At 40.9% G+C, this 20,578-nt stretch overlaps 1 protein-coding gene across 1 annotated transcript in view; it reads left to right on the top strand.

The window, feature by feature from the left end:
* The window catches only part of LOC136863322 (allatostatin-A receptor), a 1,657,357-nt gene that overhangs the window by 63,951 nt on the left and 1,572,828 nt on the right, over positions 1–20,578 (top strand). The window lies entirely within an intron of this gene.

Below are 20,578 nucleotides of genomic sequence, written 5' to 3'. Positions count from 1 at the left end.
GACGAGTGCATTCTTTGGCCCCTGTGCTTGTGCTGCTACCAAACGGTGGATCAAGATACTAGTTACACGTCACCACCTTCAAAAGTGAAATGTGAACCATATCCGGACGTACAAAAATATAGTGTAAATCAATATAGTACGCCCTTCGTACTAAGCCTCCTGCACTAATAAGAATTTCAACCGATGCTTGGTCATTAATAGTAAAAAAATTCAGTTGAGGAAATCTTCTCCAAATACAAACGTAGCATTTGCATTTAAGATTATTCTATAACTCGTATCACACCGAGGCAAACACCTTCGATGAAATATATTTCGGAAGGGAAACATTTAATGTAGAACATTCCTGATAGTTAAAGAAATTAGATGGACGATTAATATATCGTTAATTTCGGCAAATGACTATAATATTAATTATATTCATATTCGATGATGTGGTCCCTATCATCAAAGTGTTTTCCATTACATTCTAACACCACACGTCGTAGAATGTAATAATCAGAAATCTAAGTTCCACCATTGAAATGATCAAAATAAAAATATGCATGACAAAGATAACACAAATAAGACTGAAGAGCTATTGAATAACAGTCGAGTCATTCGTGAAGAAAGCTATCTATAGTTAAAACTGCATAGAATAGATATCTAATCTACCCTGTTATAAAGACTTTCGACATTACTGGCGTCTCGGACGATGGAATGTCGGCCAAAATTGATTACTTAAGAGCTGAATTCTCAGCATTTTGATGTCGTGGGCATCAGTTCTTCAGTTTAGCACTTCATGTTGGGCAGTGATGTCACCAGGGCGAAGCATGAAGATCCCCGTTCAAATCCATGTTGACGTTCTATGGCGAAGTAGTCCTATTCTCCTGTTGATGAGGTTGAAACTGGTATTAAACCAATTGCCATACGGTCTTAAAAATTGTATCCTCAACAACAGCAAGAAGCTATACGTGCTTCTGTAGCGTAGTATCTTGGCACTATTGACATCTGTTCATAATTTACAAATTTGAAGCAGAAGGACTGTCGTATTTCAGACAGGTGCGGAGCTTTTGATCAGCTGTTCTCGGTCTCTCGTAGATGTTCCCTGCGCTGCTGCAAACGTGCGAGTGACAGAGAAAAGAATGAGCGAGCGGGTGAATGGCGTAAGGTTCAATGTGGATAAGATGTCGACTGCCTCCAGCGGCTGTCAGACACACTAAATTACGACATGGTCGCTTGTGCACTTATTTACGTAAGAGAAAAATCTGAAAAAATATTAAATGTTAGTTTTCCCAAATTATGAATTTTCAGAGAATTATCAAAACACATTTAGAATCGTAATTATACTTGCAAGTATTTCACTTGTGATGGCGCTGACGTTCACAATTTCAGAAAACGAGAAGGCGTTCTGAAATCATAATGTATTGATTTTCATTTGATATCTCGACATGGTTATAAAAATAACAAACAACAAACGTGGGTCACTTGATCAAGTTCTCGACAGCCTAGATCGCAGATACGGCAGTCACAAAAGGAAAAGAAGCAGAATATATATTGTGCCCTAAAATGATTTGGGAATATGGGACAACATGAAATCTAGGGTCGATACGGGCATATGTACAGTAAGTTCCTCACTTTGTTATCACACACTGTAACATAAGTGTAGGTTAATAGTGTACTAGTTTGGTTCACTATAGTTTGATTTAAATACCTTTAAACTATATGATTTATTAAATCACATTTACCTTAAGGAAACAGATCAAAAGTAGTTAAAAAACTTATATCACTCCTACACGTACTTAAGAAATGTACTAATATGTTACTTAACCTGTTAAAAAGAAATTTACATTGTACTGTCACCGAAATACACCCATTGAGAACTTTTTTTGGAAAATACAAGTTAAATCAACATCTCAATATTAATTCATACCACAAAAGATAATCATCACTACCATCATGTAGGTTAATCAACTGTTATGCTGGAATTTGTGGCAAATTAATCCGGTATGATTTCACATTAGGAATGAGTAATAAATAGAATAATACAAACTCATATTTGGTCTTCTGCTCCCTCCATGTGGTCATGGCGGTCTCCATGATTCATACCTCATAGTTAGGCGTTTTGGAAGTCCTTCATGACCTGGGACATCCTTCAGCTCCTCTAAAAATGTTAAGCTTCCATAATGGTGTTGGAAAAGTTTGCTGATTGGTTGATCATCCTTGGACTCCCACTGATGTCGAATCCAGGTGAAGGAAAAATGAGGATGACGTAAATCTTGCGTATCGTAAGTTTATACCTCACCCCAGATGAACTCCTGCCGTAATGATATCAATGTAAAGAATTGTGTTTCACATTTTTTACACAACGGTCACTTCGAACAAGATCGATGTCTACTCCCATGAGTAACATTAGATGTAAAGTTATAATCGCCTTAACACAAGATAACTTCTTCATCGAAATGGTTAGCTGTATCGGCTTTCCACTTTGCATTACCACTATGCATACTTGCCGCACTCACGTTACACATGATAAACCTCATAAAGAAAAAAATAAGTTGATGAAATGTCAGCAATTGACGTGTACATGTCTCACTTCACACAAGAAAAAATGTATCTTGACTATAGCATGTCAATAATCAACATACTCATATCATAGTTCATGAAACACAAAAAGAATACATGTCTTATTAACAAACCGTCCAGATATTTACACTAATTGTTACGTACGTCTCTGCATTTGGCAGTCCATTCATCCAAGTGTCCAACTCGATGTGATAGACACCGCTATCTCGAATAGAAATAGAACTCGTGAATACATGTTTAAATTTATTCCACTCCTTTATGACGACCTTCTCGAGGTTTCGAACATCTAACATTGAATAGACACTTCATGTTGTAAAGACGTTATTCCATAACGTAACCTTCTCGGAACTTCGAATGATTGACAATTCACAAATACTTCGCCGTACAAACTCTTCGTGTTGTAACAACGATATTCCACACAGAAAAAACAACAACGAGTTGTTCTTAACGTTGTGACAACGCACAAACTCTACGTGTTGTAAAGACGATGTTTCACGTAATAAGGAGAACGAAGGTCTCCTTGGTGGCCGTATTTATTCCCTCCATGTTGGTCAAAGACGTTGGATGGAAAAATGTACTACTCTGAATACCATTGCGTGGTCCAAAGAACATATAGCGAAGATAGCATGGATGAGCTTTGGAAACATCTGGTTGGACTCGTGAATGTAATCATTCAGGGTACAATATTGTACCAGGAAAAGTCAAAGGAAAAGGGGCATGTTCAGTTCTCAGGAGCAGGTACAGAGAATGGTATTCGCAGTGCGAAGTAATAGGTGCTACTCTAAAATTTTAAGTATATTCAACTTGTATATAGCATAAATAATTCCTCTATTATTTCGAATTTGAAAATAGAAAGTCAAATTTAAATACCTTCTGTAGAATTTAATGTTGCTCGGCTCTGTCAATATCATAAATTTTCAATGAATGTTTGTAAGAAATAAAAGTGAAATTTAATAATTCCTTTCATCAAGTTCATTAAGTTTGTCCTGATAAATAACGCAAAATATTATGTGAAAATAAATATCACTTCACTTTGAGAATGAAAAATCCTATATTCTCTCTAAAATGTTACCATTTCAAAATTCCTATAGCCTCTTTATAAAGTTATTTCTTCAAAATTCCTACATTTTGTTTATGAAGTTAATACCTGAGAATGCAAAAGAACGCGGATGTCAGCTTGCATCCGTCGAAAAGCCACTAGCAATATTATTATAATAACTATGTTAGTCTATTATTACTATTATAAAAGTAAAAGTTAATCGCCCCACTCAAACTTCGTAGCTCGTAATCTGTCTGAAAACACTAAAGAAAATAGTGAACTTGTAAAAAGTCCGAATTGTTATTAATATTATAATTGCAGACATATCTCCGAAATTACCGAAACATGTACTTACAAATTGTTTTACGTCGCACCGACACAAATAGGTCTTACGGTGACGATGGGAGAGAAAATGGATACAAGTGGGAAAGAAGGGTTCGAGGCCTTAATAAAGGTACAGTACCAGAATTTCCCTTATGTGAAAATGGGAAACTACGGAAAACCATCTTCCCGGCTGCCGACAGTGGAGTTCGAACCCACTATCATCAGAATGCATGCTCACAGCTGCGCGCCCCTAACCGCACGACCAACTTACTCTAACCTCTAATGCCGGTCTGAGTAGCTCGGATGATAGAGCGCTGGTCTTCTGATCCCACATTGGCAGGTTCGATGGCGGCTCTGTTCGGTGGTGTTCGAAGATGCACACATACGCCAGTCTCGTGTCTGTAGATTTACTTGCATTTAAAAAAATACTACGGTACGAAATTCTGGCACTTCAGTGTCTCCGAAAATCGTGAATATTAGTTAGTGGAACGTAAAGACACTATTATTATTATTATTATTACTATTATTATTATTATTATTATTATTATTATTATTAGTAGTAGTAGTAGTAGTAAAATTATTATTACGGAAGTTTTAATTAAACGGGTCCATTACAGTCATCATTTTACCTATCGACACTTACTGTCCAGTAATTAGCTTTCTGTCCACCTCTGTGGTATATTGGTTAGTGTGACTAGCTGCCACCCGCCGGAGGCCCGGGTTCGATTCCCAGCTCTGCCACGAAATTTGAACATTGGTACGAGGGCTGGAACGGTGTCCACTAATCCTCGGGAGGTCAAATGAGTAGAGGTGGGTGCGATTCCCTCCTCAGCCATCCTGAAAGTGGTTTCCCGTAGTGTCCCACTTCTCGAGGCAAATGCCGGGATGGTACCTAACTTAACTTCCTTCCCTCTTCCTTGTCTATCCCTTCGAAACTCCCCATCCCCCCGTAAGGCTCCTGTTCAGTATATCAGGTGAGGCCGCCTGGGCGAGGTACTGGTCATTCTCCCCAGTTGTATCCCCGACCCAATGTCTCACGCTCCAGGACACTGCCCTTGAGGCGGTAGAGGTGGGATCCCTCGCTGAGTCCGAGGGAAAACCAACCCTGGAGGATAATCAGATTAGGAAAAAGGAGAATAAACCTTCTATTAGAAATGCCCGGCGGCAATTCGACAGTAGCCCTTTTTACTTCGAGCAATGTTCATGCATGGATGCAACTACGGTTTTTGAAATTTGTCTCATTAATAACAATTCGACTGAATACTCATAGCCTTTTCTTTCAGTGTCCACCGTCCTTTCATTGACCTGGAAAATTTATGAATAAGCATAGACAACTCGCATCGTCTATTGTCAGAAATTCATCGTAGACTGTCGCAATAACAGCACAGAAATGTTGCTCTCCATTTTTCATTTACTTATTAACAATTTCCTTTAATTTTCTCAGCTTGGATCACTGAGTAACGCCATTGACGCCTTATAAATCACACACAACAATACAACACTTGATTCGCATGTATGTGCTGGTACGGATCTTCTACGTCACTGTAAGGATTCTGTGTACATTTCACACAGAGTACCCTAGACCGGTTTTCGAGTACAGCAAGTGGCCTGGCACGTGAGTCAACCTCTCCTACTTGCCAAGCCTTTAGGGGAAGTGCACAAAAACATGTGTTGGCCTGCGATAAGAAACAGGTTCAACAAGCCCTAAACTCTGCTATTGTACTTCCACTACGAGTGGACAGAATGACATAAGCGTCGTATGCGACCACGGCCCTTCAAAACACATTAGGTCCTGTAATATTTGGCTCAATTTGTAGCATACTAATAGGACAACGTAAGAAGTACCTGGCATATATTGTGAGATGTATTTTTCTTTGCCGACTAGCTTAATATCTGCACGTATACCCCTAACAGCCTATATATATATCCTTCTAGTTTAGGGTAATGAAATAAATCATGATGCAAAGCCGTGTTTAAAAGACCAACTCCGCAACCCACCATCTCGTCCTTCTTTACCTCCTTTAGTCACCACCATCCTCTATCACATCTCCTCAACTTTTAAGTGCGCTAAATCAAATCTCCCGTCTAGCTGACGGGATACCCGCGACGGCAGAGTGGATTTCACGGATTACAACCTCTCGTTCCAGCGACCCGCGGATATATTGTGGTTCGTTAACCCAGCCCATTCGACCCTATTGGTGTATAACCGGGAGGGCATTGACAGTCTCATGGAGACGTGTGCCTCCTTGGACTGCTTCCACAAGTTCTCCGAGGGGTTTGGCGGCCAGAACCCGGTGGAGCTCACGGATACGGCCCTCGTCCAGATGATCGTTTTTTGCCCAGAGAACCAAAGCTGGTTCAAATTGTGCGAGAGGACCATGGGCCTGGACTGCTTCGTTGGGGAACCAGGCCAGAGTATGGCGACAGACAGGAGGCAGCTACCAAGACGCTGACGGAGGAGTAGGTGACGTCCATCATCGCCACGCATGCAGCCAGGAAGCAGAGGCTTAATCAGGTAGGCACGGCGTTCTGCCTACCAGTTTCCATGGAGCCTACGGCTTCGGGGACCGGTGTTGACAACGACGGTCCCGAGTGCCGTGACGGCGTGATTCAGGTCGTTCTGCACTACTTCTCGAATAGAAGCAGACGACTAGGGCCCCCAACCAGGATCGTCCGCCACCACCCCGGGTCACCCAGGAAGGGCCCACCACCCGGGCGCAGACGGGGACGACGTCCGAGAACAAAGACGATAACACGGTGGTGGAGGATGGTGACACCTGGTGCTCTGAGGCCTCCCTGCCTCCCAGCCTGCCAGCGCCTCTTCCACCATGCAGATATGTCAATGTCTCTCCGGTGCCAATTTACAAAGGCATTGCTCGGGAAGAGAGAAAGGAGGCCCGTCACCGTGTGCCCATGCAATTCAGTAGGCCCTGCCTCGACGTGCGTGGCCGCATTCACCACGATCGGGAAATGAGTATCATGGATCCCAAAGGGATCAAGCTCTGCAGAAGACGATAGGACTTCTCGTGGAATGGCTTGGTAACCAGACAAGGCCCGCCCTAGTCATCGTGCTCTGCAGGACTGATCCCCCGAATAGCTTGGCAGGCTTGGATTGGACTTTTGCACGATACCTGTTCCTAATTAGCAATATCATCTGGACTTTTCACCCCTCATCCTTGCAAGTGCTGTCTACCGTATGTCAGGTTTTACACGTTGGTATACGTATATTTCTACCTATGTGATTTTGTTGTGACCCTTATTATCCGACTACACCGTACCTCGGCACCTCATCTGGCCTGTTAATATGCTAGGCATGAGGGCAGGCAGATACTTCTATCAATATCACTTACTCCCAATCGTCCGTGCTTTTCCTTTCTCTTCTTAGAACTAACAACATCTCGGAGGCGATGTAGATTGTGCTGATCGCCACGCGGGGAGAGCTGATTTAAGGGCACTCCCGAAAAAATGAAAGAGTTGTTGGACAGGACAACCTTTGTCGTACGGTACAACGAAACACATACATCTGAACGCTACACGACATATAATAGACCCTTAGAAACGCGTTTCTGACAGGTGGACGGAGTGGTATTAGTAGGGTTTCACCCCCCGGATGTCTTTAAACATCTATAGTGTTAGTGCGTGGTGGTTCGGCGATTACCAGTGTTTTTTGGGGTTGCATACAGGCATACTAGTACACATTCTCTCCAAATGAATATCATCCTGTTACCTACGAGGCCAATACAGTGAACATCTAGCAACATCGTGTACCCCACCACAACCCCTACAACCACCACACTCACTACCACCACTTCAGGCGCCATCCAATCATATGGAAATTTAGCAACAATTTCATATCACACGGCCATCATATTTTCATACGCTGATCCAAACCGATTCCCGTGAACCTTGCTCGCCAGTGGGACGACGTTTGAACACCGTCTAGGCGCACAGCTTCACTACTCCCTGCTGCAATGAAACCAGCTCCCAGGCGTCCTGCTGCGGCTCCATCATCACTGTCTACTGGTCCCATCACCGGAGTGCCACCAACTTTTATGAACAATGAAAAACTACTGCCTTTCCAGGCCCCACCTATCCCATTCGACGCCCCACCTGCAGAACTCACCGACCCATCTCAAACATCCGCTCACTTCATTCTCCCCTTACTGGTACCCATGTCTTTCTCCTGCTTAATCCCACCTCATACTTCCGTTCCCCGACTAACATATTCAAAACCTTACTCCGCTTCAATATGAGAAGTGAGAATGGGATGTTCATCAAATTCAAGGGAGAAGCCGCCGCTCAGAGAATCGCTAAAATAATTGGTGCAGCCCAATTATGATCATAAGTACCTTTTCAAGCTCTTTCCATAGCAACCGTTAGGAACCACCCCCACGCCTATTTCACAGTTTAGCTGATCGCGAGATCCGATTGGTATACCCGGACATCTCCGATGACGATATTATCAATGAGCTTCATGCGGGAGGAATTTAGATTCGGAAGGCCTTTCTCACTTAAATGGTCGCATACCCCTACGCATTGTCGAGGATATAGAGCGCATCTCTGCCAGCGGAGTTTATATTTTTCGGCATCATCATAGTGAGGAAGCCTCTAAAGCACTCTCACCTCAGTACGACTCGGCGCGATGCACCACCGAACAACCAGCCTGCGCTCACTGTTCCCAATCTCACCATATCTCCAAATGCCCTCATCTTGAACTCCCTCCCCCAAATGTCTTACCTGCGGAGACACTCACCCCAAATATTCAGGCAAATACCCCCTTACCACCAACAGACCGGATCTTGTTGCCCTCATCCGTACGATTGATTGCCCCACTGGCTCTAACCACTCTGGTTTTCCACCACAAATCTTATATTTGCTAATTCGCTTCATTACTGATAACAACACCCGCTCAGTTTAACTTCTTCCGTGCTGCATTCACCAAATTATACACATCTCCAACTAGGTTGGTACCTATTTCCACGTACCGTACGATGTTGGCACCAATGCGAAATACCACCCCTTTCTCGTTACCCTCCTGCTTCCCTTATACTTGTCTTATTATCTCCCTTAACCTAATTCCTGGATAACTCCACTCTCGTTCCCTTTCTTCCATGTGTCAAACAATGAAGCTCCCATGACCATACCCTTAAATTCTCCTACCTAAACCAACTAAGTGGCCTCACAGCAGTTAGCTATCAGCTTGTATTCGTGAGATTGTGAGTTAGAACCCCACTGTCGGCAGCTCTCACGATGTTTTCAATGCTTTACCGTTTTCACACCAGTCAAATGCTGGGGCCATACTTTAATTAATACCACTGTCACTTCGTTCGCCCTCCTAGCTTCTCCCTATCCCATCGTCGCCATAGAGCCTGTCTGTGTCGGTGCGACGTAAATCAAATTGTTAGAAATAACTCACCTCATTACTTTACTTCCCCTCCTGTGCCATTTCATCTTCCCTGATGGCTGAACGTCCTACTACATTCTCCCTTGTATCAATCTCATGACCCTGTACTACAGCCTTCTTTATATCCTCTACTTTACGTTTCACTTTTCTATCACCTCCCATCTCCTTTGCAACAATTCCCTGTTCCTCCTGTTACGTCTGCTGTTTGACCTGCAGTGACTCAGACCCATTCCTTACCATTACATCGTTTGAACTATCCAAGTCTGTAGATCCCTAGGTCCTCATTTCCTTCCCCTTAAAACATTAGCCCACCTGATTTCCACAACGTGAAAAATTACCACCTTTTTGTTACTCTCCTGCTTCCCTTCCACTTTTCTCATCTGCCTTAACGTAATTCTCGTATAACTCCACTGTGGTTCCTTTTCCCCCACGTGTCTAACAATGGAGTCCCTCACGACCAGAGTCTTAAATTCTTCCACCTCAACCGAGCAAGTGGTCTCGCGGCTTAAGTCACATAGCTATTAGCTTGTACCTCTTATATCCCTACCATATCCCGTTCGTTGTTGGAGGGAGACCTAACTTCATTCCTGTAACTCGATAGAATCCTAATTATTTAAATCTTCCCTCATACTCCTTCATGCTTGCTCACACCCACAGTCCCTACACCTACATTCCTTAGCCATTCGTTAATCTTCTTTAAGGATATATTTAATCAACGATAGTTAAAAAAGAAACGTACTCTGTGGATAGAATTAAATCGAAGGAGAGAAATGCTGTACACTGCCCAATGATCACTGGACAATTTTTAAAGCAAGAAATATACTAATATAATAACTACAATAATAACTACTATTATGTCCTTCTGCGCACTAATAGAGATGAAAACTACCGTTAAACTCTGATACATCGAAAGGATTACATAAGAATTACACAGCAATTAAGCAAGCTTTCTGAACTTATGCATAACAGGTTAACCGAAATAATGGAAGCAAAATACTTAAACTATTCAACGAATTATCATGTTTGTTTTCCTCTTATGCGCTATAATTCTAATTAATACTATGATGAAATGCAATTATTACCATTTCACTTAGCTACACTTACTACAGTGTCAATGTACAAGAACTACCTCTCAACTTACTGTTATAAAAGATCTTATGGGATGTAAAATTGGTAATACACTCTCCTGCTTTATACAATTACATATATATAGCAACAAGTAGCAGCTTAATAAATAATTCTAACACAAATGTATTGAAATCAATGTGGTGGTTCAACAATCGACAGGCCTCAAGAATGAACAGCATATCTACAAAATATTGGGACGAATCTATGAATTAACTTGTAGAATATTTGTCTGGTCCAGGATTCGTGGTTCAGTCAGCTGGTTTCTATATGTAGCCTTCCGTATTGAGGGTAACACGCACCTAATAGTAATACAACACACGGCACATGGAAGCAGAAAATTCAACGAATCGCTCACATTGATCAAATTGACTTATAACTTCCCCTAAATATACAAACTCTATTGACTAACTTCTACTTTTCTCATTATCTGGCTGTCAGCCCTGTATTTGTGTTTGAATAACATTACATAACATTTCAAACGAGACGGACAAGGGTATGACTTCTACACTGAGGGACGTGACGCGTTAGGGGCAACCTGCACGTCTATGAGGGTGGCTTCTAATGATGCAGACGGCCATGACGGATTATTTACTCATTTTCCTAACTAATACCAATAAATAATTTCGTGTGGCTATTTCTAGCCAAGTGCAGCCCTTGTAAGGCAGACCCTCCGATGAGGGTGGGCGGCATCTGCCATGTGTAGGACACTGCGTGTTATTGTGGTGGAGGATAGTGTTATGTGTGGCGTGTGAGTTGCAGGGATGTTGGGGACAGCACAAACACCCAGCCCCCGGGCCATTAGAATTAACCAATGAAGGTTAAAATTCCCGACCCGGCCAGGAATCGAACCCGGGACCCTCTGAACCGAAGGCCAGTACGCTGACCATTCAGCCAACGAGTCGGACACTAATACCAAAAGTCGACAAATACTTCAAGTGTTCGATGACAACATCTGCTAAGTTTGTACATTAGGCTCGAATTATTCTAATTCCCGTAGACTTAGATGAATATTTGATGATGATCATGCTTGTTGTTTGATAGAGCCTAACATCTAGGTCATCGACGCCTCGAAGAATATTTGCTATTAAAGTATGCAGCACAAATCCACCTGTAACTGACTAGTGCATTTCAGTGATAAGTAAAGTACTGTTTGTTGTACAGTATTTTATTTCGTTTACACGACAGATAATCTATGAAACCGATCCTTTAATAGACATTTTATTGTTTGAGCTCTATTTCAATCAAGTAAGGGCAAAGGAAGCCACGTCAGTTGTAGTGAATTTCAGATATAGTGAACAAAATATCTGAGAGGTATTCCTGTTAGATTTCCAGTTATGTTCGCGTCCCGAGGTAAGATATCAACGCTCCATTATTATTATTATTATTATTATTATTATTATTATTATTATTATTATTATTATTATTATTATTATTATTATTATTATTATTATTACCGTGTTTTTGTTGATCACAGAGGTGAAGGAAGGTGCGGGCATGTGTGGGTCTATCTACTACAATCAAAGATTAATTAAAACTTTAAAATTAAAGTTATATTTTTTCTCCCTTTTTTTAAATGCTACATATTAACAAAGCAAGTCGCTCAGCGACGGAACAAGGTTTCAAGTACAGTAGTTTACATACAAAGCAGGATATATCATAAAACCAACAAAATTGGTCAATTAATCATCTGAACTTGAAGCTCCAATTTTACAAGTATTATTTGAGCACTATTGCTCCGTACACCCAAAAGTCAAGGAAACAGGTCTCCCCATTTTATTTACAGAGTATATCTACAAGAATAGGAAGAGCATCTGTGCTCTATGAATTGTCTAGGAGACTGAACTCCGAACCTAATACCATTACAACCCGAGCATCATTGCTCACTGAAATTTACATTTTCCAGGCCTCTCGAAGCACACCCTACATTTAATAGTTCAAACAGAATTTACTGCCTTACACTCTCAACAGTTTAAGTCTTGCCTTGTCAACAGTCTGACTTCTCCGGGTCAACAATTTCACTTCATTCTCGACTCTTTCTATGAGAGGTTGTCTATCCTAGTCCACAGTCTGACCTCTCTAGGTCAATAGCTTCACTTCATTCTCGTCTCTTCCAGTGAGAGACTGTCTATCCTAGCGAATAGTCTGGCATCTCTAGGTCAATAGCTTGACTTCATTCTTGTCTCTTCTAGCGAGAAGTCATCTATCCTAGTGAATAGTCTGACATCTCTAGGTTAACAGCTTCACTTCAACTTTGTCCCTCCAAGTGAAAGGTTGTATACAGAGCTATACTGGAAATGACCTGCCCAAGGTTGAATCTGGTGAGCCTAGAAGTGGTCTTCGTGCAGAGGACCGCATACTGGAACTTCCTGCAGAGGACGTGCCAGGAGTACTCGCCAACTCGCGGCAGTGGTAGGAATGCCCGATTGCACCGTCCTACGAACATTATGGGAAGTCAGACAACATCCATATCATCTGCAGCGTGTTCAGCACCTATCGGAGGGAGATTAAGCAGAACACGTGGCCTTTTGTGACTGGGTCCATCGTCAACCCGAAGACTTCGTGGATCATATTTTGTTCACAGACGAGGCTTCGTTTACGAGTGACATCATCAATTTCCATAACACGCATGTGCGTTCGGAGAACAAAATATCCCATGGTATGAGACTTTTTCCGTAAGTGTTTCAACAGGAATGTTGGGAAATTTCGTAATAGGTCCTGTGGAATTACCTCATAGACTGACGGGCGTGTCTTATCTACAGTTTCTGGGAGGCACTCTACCACTATTACTAGAGGATGTTCTACTCCATATCTTACGGCACATGCTGTTCCAACACGATGGAGCACCTCCACATACCGAGCTCGATAGCTGCAGTCGCTTAAGTGCGGCCAGTATCCAGTAATCGGGAGATATTGGGTTCGAACCTCACTGTCGGCAGCTCTGAAGATGGTTTTCCATTTCACACCAGGCAAATGCTGGGGCTGTACCTTAATTAAGGCCACGGCCGCTTCCTTCCCACGCCTAGGCCTTTCCTATCCCATCGTCGCCATAAGACATATCTGTGTCGGTGCGACGTATAGCAAATAGCAATTGCACCTCCACACGTTACCAACGCATTCCGCCACCATTTGGACGCTGCCTATCCGAGCGATCGATTGGGCGTTTGGGCCCTATCGAATGGCTAGCAAGAAGCCTGGATCTAAACACCTTAAAATACTTATCTTGGGGGTACAAGAAACTTAATCGCAGAGAAATGGAAACCCTGCAATAACTCCTGGAATGTATCGTGGAAGCTGCTCAGGACATCAGCCAAAACCACGAGGTATTCAGAGGAATTCAATAAAATCTTCTCCGAAGTTTCCGAGCATATATTACTGCTAATGGTAGATATTTACAACACCTGTTGTAATAATACGCATCATTTCCCATGACAAATCTTGTCGATTGTGTCACTCTGTCAAAGGTACAAAAACGCTTTGCCGTTATGTTCTAATTTTTGTATTAAAGAGGTAAACTCCGGTTTGAGTTTTACGTGACATTCACTGTTATGATCGTAAGCCCAGACTCTTCCATGATTATGAGGAATTCGACTCAGAGGACCTTACATTTCCTTTCGTAAATCCCACGTGAATTGCCAAGGTTTCCAACTCTGAATGCTTTAGCGAGAAGTGAGTAGTGATGCCACTGGGATTATTCTTGTTACACCCCATTTTATCCCGATTATCCTGAAGTGTCAGGGATTGTAGGAGATTTGGTTTCTTGACGCTAACCACTAGAGGAGAAATGCTTGGTGTTAATGTGGTGGTGAGTGTTGTATCGTGTGTTGTGCTGTGTACAAGTGTTGAAGACGACTGAGACACCAGTCGCCGAGCCTTAAGAATGCACTTATTAACGTCTCATCACTGGCCTTGACGGGAATCGAACCCGGGAACTCAAGGACCGAAAACAGCTATGCAGCCAGAGAGTTGTGTTACCGTTATGGCATTATTTATTAACGGGCAGGCCAACCCGAGCGGCAGGGCGCATGTGTCAGCGGTACGCAATTCCGGCGAGTTTGCTGCAGTATGTAGTTTGAATCCCACTGCCGGCCGTCTTGAAGATAGTGTTCCGTGGTTTCCCATTATTATTTTCACAGTGCAAATAACGAGCAGGAAAAATTATCATTGGAATTGACCAAGTTACGCTTAATGTCAAATTGCTGAATAGTTACTGAATGTTCATTACGATTGTGTTCTCACAAAACTCGATCAATGCACTAGAGTAAGTCGTCCTCTGGAAAGGGGATATACGTGTTATTATTGTTTTTGTTGACAGCGGATAACAGAGGCAGTAAATTTGCACACGTAGCCCGGCAACCTTCTCGGCAGCTACCGCCTGCCGCTGCATTGCAATTCTTGCAATTACGGAAACAGGACTCTCGTCGATAATGGTGTAAGCTACAGACCTGAAACTTGTGACATTGTGGTCGTCTCCCCAAGATCTATTACTTGTGCCACTTTGGTGCCTCGATTACTAACCACCCTGTACAACAACACAGGTTTCCCCAGTGATTTCACCTCTCAGCAGTTTCCGTGTTATGGAATATAATGTAACGTTTACGTTTAGATTTCAGTTATTCATTCATCTATCAGAATTAGACATCGCTTAGAATACTCATACAGAGCAATGACTCCTTTGAAGTTCTGAAAGGTGGCTAGTTAGACCAATCCTAGGTAACCTTTTAGGGGAATTTCAGCTTATCTTTATTACTACTGTCCTGATATTCTTTCCCAGTCCTTTCCTTGCTTCGTATTTCTTGACCACTATTTTCCGAAAATATGTTTCAAATCTTCTGTCTTCCTACTTTTCTTCACCCGATCCTAAGGTCCCACATCCTGAATTCTTGCCCCTTTCCTCACTTCCGTGTTCCTCATTCTCTCCTTCAGGGTGATGCTGAATACCTCCTTCCCCATTCTCTTCTGGCGGATATTAAATAAGGATATGATTCTTTGTGTTGAGGACCATATCTATGAGATGGAAGGATTCTATATTTGTGTCTTCTCCCATCAATTGTAGGTTGTAAACCTTATCCGTCAGACTCCAGGACTAGATCATGCTTCTATTATAAGCTGTAGAACCACATGTATGCTTGTGTTTGATTAATTATAAAATATGGATAAGGTAAATGTATGAAGTCGCTTCTTCTCAAATGCTGTCATGAGTTTTATCTTTTTTGGGGTTCATTTTTTTGCTATTTATTTTTACGTCGCACCGACACAGGTAGGTCTTATGACGACGATGGGATAGGAAAGGCTTAGGAATGGGAAGGAGGCGGCCGTGGCTTTAAGGTACAGCCTCAGCATTTGCCTGGTGTGAAAATGGGAAACCACGGAAAACCATCTTCAGGGCTGCCGACAGTGGGCTTCGAACCCAATATCTTCCGGATACAAGTTCACAGCTGCGCTCTTCTAACCTCACAGCCAACTCGCCCGGTGGGGGGTTCATTTGTAGGCCCATTAAATTAATTCAGAAGTGTTGCAAAACTGACTCAATACTTACCACGACTCCATTCTAGCGATGCATTTCTTTTCTCAGTGAATTGTATATTTATCCGGGTCCTCTCCATGAGTAAGTGGTTGGTCGAGGGGTTCCAAAGTTCACTTTCCGGCCGGATGGGTAATTTTAACCTTCACTGGGCAGAGCTAATTGGCTCTGTGGTTAGGGTCGCGTATCTTTGACATTGCATTCGGGAGATGGTGGGTTCGAATCCCACTGTCGCCAGCCTGATTGTGGATTTCCGTGGTTTTCCATTTTAACGCCAGGAAATGCTGGGGCTGTACCTTAATGAAGGCCCCGGCCACTTTTTTCCAATTCAAGCTCTTTCGCAACCTTGCGTCGCCGAAAACCTTTAGTCTGTAAGGATGACACATCTGTGAGGTTAAGCCTGGAGTCGAATCCAAGCCTGTAAGATTAAGCTTGAGCACGTAGCCAGTGTTAGGTTAAATGTTATGCATGCACTCTTAGCCAGCAAGACAAAATTGCTCGCACACTTTTCAAATCACCCGCCAGGTAAAATCACACCCACTTCCCGTGCACACTTTTCAAACCCCCCCGCGCTGAGACGCCAGACGCTCAACAACCAATCAACGCTTGATCTATGCCCCGTACACCCTCCCCTATTCTCTCCAGAGTTATTGGAGAAATTTTAAGTTCTTCTAATTTTCCATTCCGAATCCTTCAAATTTTCTCTAGGATACATTTGACCAGAATTGACGATAAGACATCACCTTGTTGTACACCTGTATTTATCTTGGTAGGTTTTGATATTTCGCCTATAAATTTTACTTTAGAGACTGTGTCTAACTGTTTTCCGTATTAGGTTTTTTAATTTAGATTTCACTCCAAATTCCCATATTATTTTATCTAAAGTTTATCTAAGGCTTTAAAATCCACAAATGGAACTTCTATGTCCTTGTAGTTCAGTATTCTATGACGAATTTTTGATTTTAAATAAAATATTTGTGCTGAGCAAGATCTAACTCTCCGAAATCCACCCTGATATTCACGTTATTGCATGGCAAGTGTTGTTTCTACCCTGTTCTGCTAGATTTTTGATAATACCTTGTGAGCGGTTTGCAACAGGTATCCTCCGCTATAGTTATCAACATTTTGCTTACCACCTTTTTTATACAATGCACGTATGAAGGCCAATTTCGATTCTTCCGGAATCTTTTCATTTACCCAAATATCTTCAAAGATTAACCATAGTTTTTATATGAATTTCGGTTGAGATCATTTCCGAAGATTAGCAGTTACAGAGTCCTCTCCACTACCTCTAATGTTTCTTAATCTATTAATGATTTATTTAATTTCTTCAACAATGTGTCTGGGAATTACAACTTATGCTTAGGTTCAGAGCAGTTCAAAAATTGGTCAAAATACTTCACTAGAATTTCACAGTTGTCAGTATTGTTGAGCCAGTTCTATCATTTTCGTTATTAAAACATATACTGGTGGCTTGATAGCCCTTAAATTTGCTCTTAGAAATACGATAGAAATTTCGGGTGTTTAGGTTCAACTAGCCCAAATGTTTCCTCGCCTGTTGGTTACTTCTTTAGACAGATCTTGACACATCCCATGTTCATTTACGTTTATACATTCCTGAAATGCTTTTAATGTTTCTTAAGAGATTTGTAGCCTGTCTATGTGATATTCCTTAACTCCTTCCACCCTTCTATGATTTCTTTCGGTAAGAATTTGAGTTTAATTTTAGGCAAGTAATGGTCAGAGTCAAATTCGCTGCTTCATACTACTTAAACGTTCATGATTTATTTTATGCCTTTTAGATTTGGATACATAGTCCAGATGAAATTCCCATAGCATTGGATTTGGAGATATCAATGCTTTAGCTTTTATTGGAAGTTTCTTGAAGGAAGTCGTCATTATCTTCGCTCAAAATATTTTACAGATAGCAACTGACCTCATACTAGTTTTATTTGTTCTTTTGCAAGCCGGATATTCTCCTGCTATTCGCCTAGAAATTCTTACATTTTCAATATGGGCACAGAAATTTCATAGTAGTATCACTAGGCTTAATTTTGGAATTTTAGATATTCGGTCATCTAACTGATCCCAGAATTCCTCTTTATTATTTGTATTCCCATTATTGTCTTCATTTAATGGTGCATGGCAGTTAATAAGGGTATTCTTTTCATGTTTTGCATTTAATTATGAGGAAAGATAACAGTACGGAGCTTTTAATTATTTTTTTATTATTTTATTTTATTTTATTTTAATTATATTACCTTATCTATTTATGTTTATGTACATAAAATGCTTTACCTAGAAATGACATTCCGTTTATAACTTTTATCACAGGTTTACCCTTAATGATTTTCTAATATTTTGTCTCGGTCACATTCTCATTCTAATATCTGGTCTTTTGTTCCAATACGATCTGGATTTCATTTATTTTATCATGTGTGCCCTCCTTGTGTCAATGTTTTCGATGTCAATTAACTCCATGTGACAAAGTTGACGGCTTTGTTTATATTTTGATATGCATTTATTATTATTTTGGAAAAGGGATCTCATTTTAATTACTGTACTAGGAAACGTTGATGGGTTCCTGAGCATGGGAAATATCTCAGGTAGTGTGCGTTACTTAGGAGCCGGTACAGAGAAGGAAATTTCGCATGACGAATAATAGATGGCATAATTTTTTCTGATAAACTTATTCAAACTCTGAATGAGAATAACCCTGCTTCTATCTCACATTTAAGCACTAGAGACTGTCTTGAAAATATATTCTTTCATTGACATGTTCAACTTTAAATTAAATTCTAGAAATCTTTAATGCTGGTAAAGTTAAACAGAAAAATAACCTTTCATCATATATGTTTCCTTAATGTTTGAAAATGTAAAAAATCAACTCTTATTACACTCAAATAAACCCTACAGTTCATATAGGTTGATTCCTAAAGTAAAATTAAAGTCTTGACTCATAAATTCATAAATTAAATATGACTCAAAATAAACACTTATTTCCTGAATCGTTCTTGTGAAGAACCTGAAGTTTAAATTAATTAATCAATTGAAAAGGTTCAAAGATAGATATTGATTCTCCTAAATCACTCATGTGAAATCCTGGGGTATTTTTTAAATTGAAATCACAGATTGAAAACTACACATTGGCTTCAGAAAATTCTAAAGTCCATCTAAATTCACTTATTTTCTGAAACAGACCTACATTTCATCTAAATCAATTCCTACAGTTTATCTAGGTTGTAGAATTGAAATTCACACGATAATAACATTTTCATGAATTACGCACTTCGATTTGACTAGCGTAGCACTCAACAATTATGATTGAAAAGTGCCTTTGTAATGAGTCAGTAATTGTTTAGTGCAATATTTTGAAGTTATTCACCAGAGAAAATTGTAAAGTGCACTCATATCACCTGAGTTCAGCGAACTGGAACTGATGAAACGCGGCTCCGCAGATCGGCGACTGGAACTCCCACGATGATCAACATGAGGTCGAACCAAGCACCAACGCGGCGTACCACGTTCCACATCCCTCGACGTACCACGTATTATCCCTCGATGTATCATGTATCTCCTCCAACGTCGTCACATGTCCCACGTTGAATCAGATGTTCGAGTAGATACCACTTTGTCAAGATTTCCGGTGTCGTCCGGTATAATTACACACGAGAAAATTCAATTGACACGGTAATATGAAATCGTAGCACTGTCTGTTAGCAAGTTAAGGGTGACTAGTATTGCACTTTGATATTATGTGAGTCTGAAATCACAGTTCATAATTGCACTTCCTCATGCAGCAGTTAAGGTAATACACAAAATAATACAGGCTTTAACACAGTCTGAAACACAGGTCTCTGTGTGATGTATTTAGAGTAAAATGTTCCCACTTGTTAAATCACGAGAGTTTTAAATGCACAGTTTCTAAATGAACAGTTCACTTAATGCGAGATTATAACACTAGGCACAGTTCATGACATTTAAAACACGTAGTAATAAATTAAGAATGAAACGACAAGTCACAGTTCATGGAAATATTAAGCACAGCTTCAGTTCATACACGACGTATTCAACAGTCTCTAAAAATCTCGAACGCACGTCTTAACTGAATTTTCAATGTAAGTTAGCCTTACTGAAGTCCGTATATCCTATAACCGACATAAAGTGTCCTTAAGGTTCAGTCACTTTCCTAATAACACTGTCCAAATATTCGTCAAATACATGCAAATTGTCTACCTTCGACCCTAATAATCACTGAGTGTTTGACTATCATAACACATTAAACAGTTCAAAGTTGTATTCAAATATGAAAACACACGTAGAAACGTCCTTAAATTTTTGACTGCGTCGACAATAATCAGTTCAAATTATCACACACAGTCCTTTAAACGTCCGTAACACTGTACCTGAGAGTGACAGAATTCGAAGACACATTGATAAATCGACAAGTCCATAATACGATAGAGATCTATGTCTTGCACTGTATTAAGATCGACTTAAATGCACCTTTAATTCACAAGTCCACAACTCGGTAGAACATTTTTAAGTTTCTTATAACACGGAGTTCAACTTAGATGCACTTTGAAATATTTCACAAGTC

The sequence above is a fragment of the Anabrus simplex genome, chromosome 2 (genome assembly GCF_040414725.1).
Source record: "Anabrus simplex isolate iqAnaSimp1 chromosome 2, ASM4041472v1, whole genome shotgun sequence".
In the NCBI taxonomy this organism is placed as follows: domain Eukaryota; kingdom Metazoa; phylum Arthropoda; class Insecta; order Orthoptera; family Tettigoniidae; genus Anabrus; species Anabrus simplex.
The sequence above is the reverse complement of the archived record's forward strand: the minus strand, read 5'-3'. Positions and strand labels throughout refer to the sequence as shown.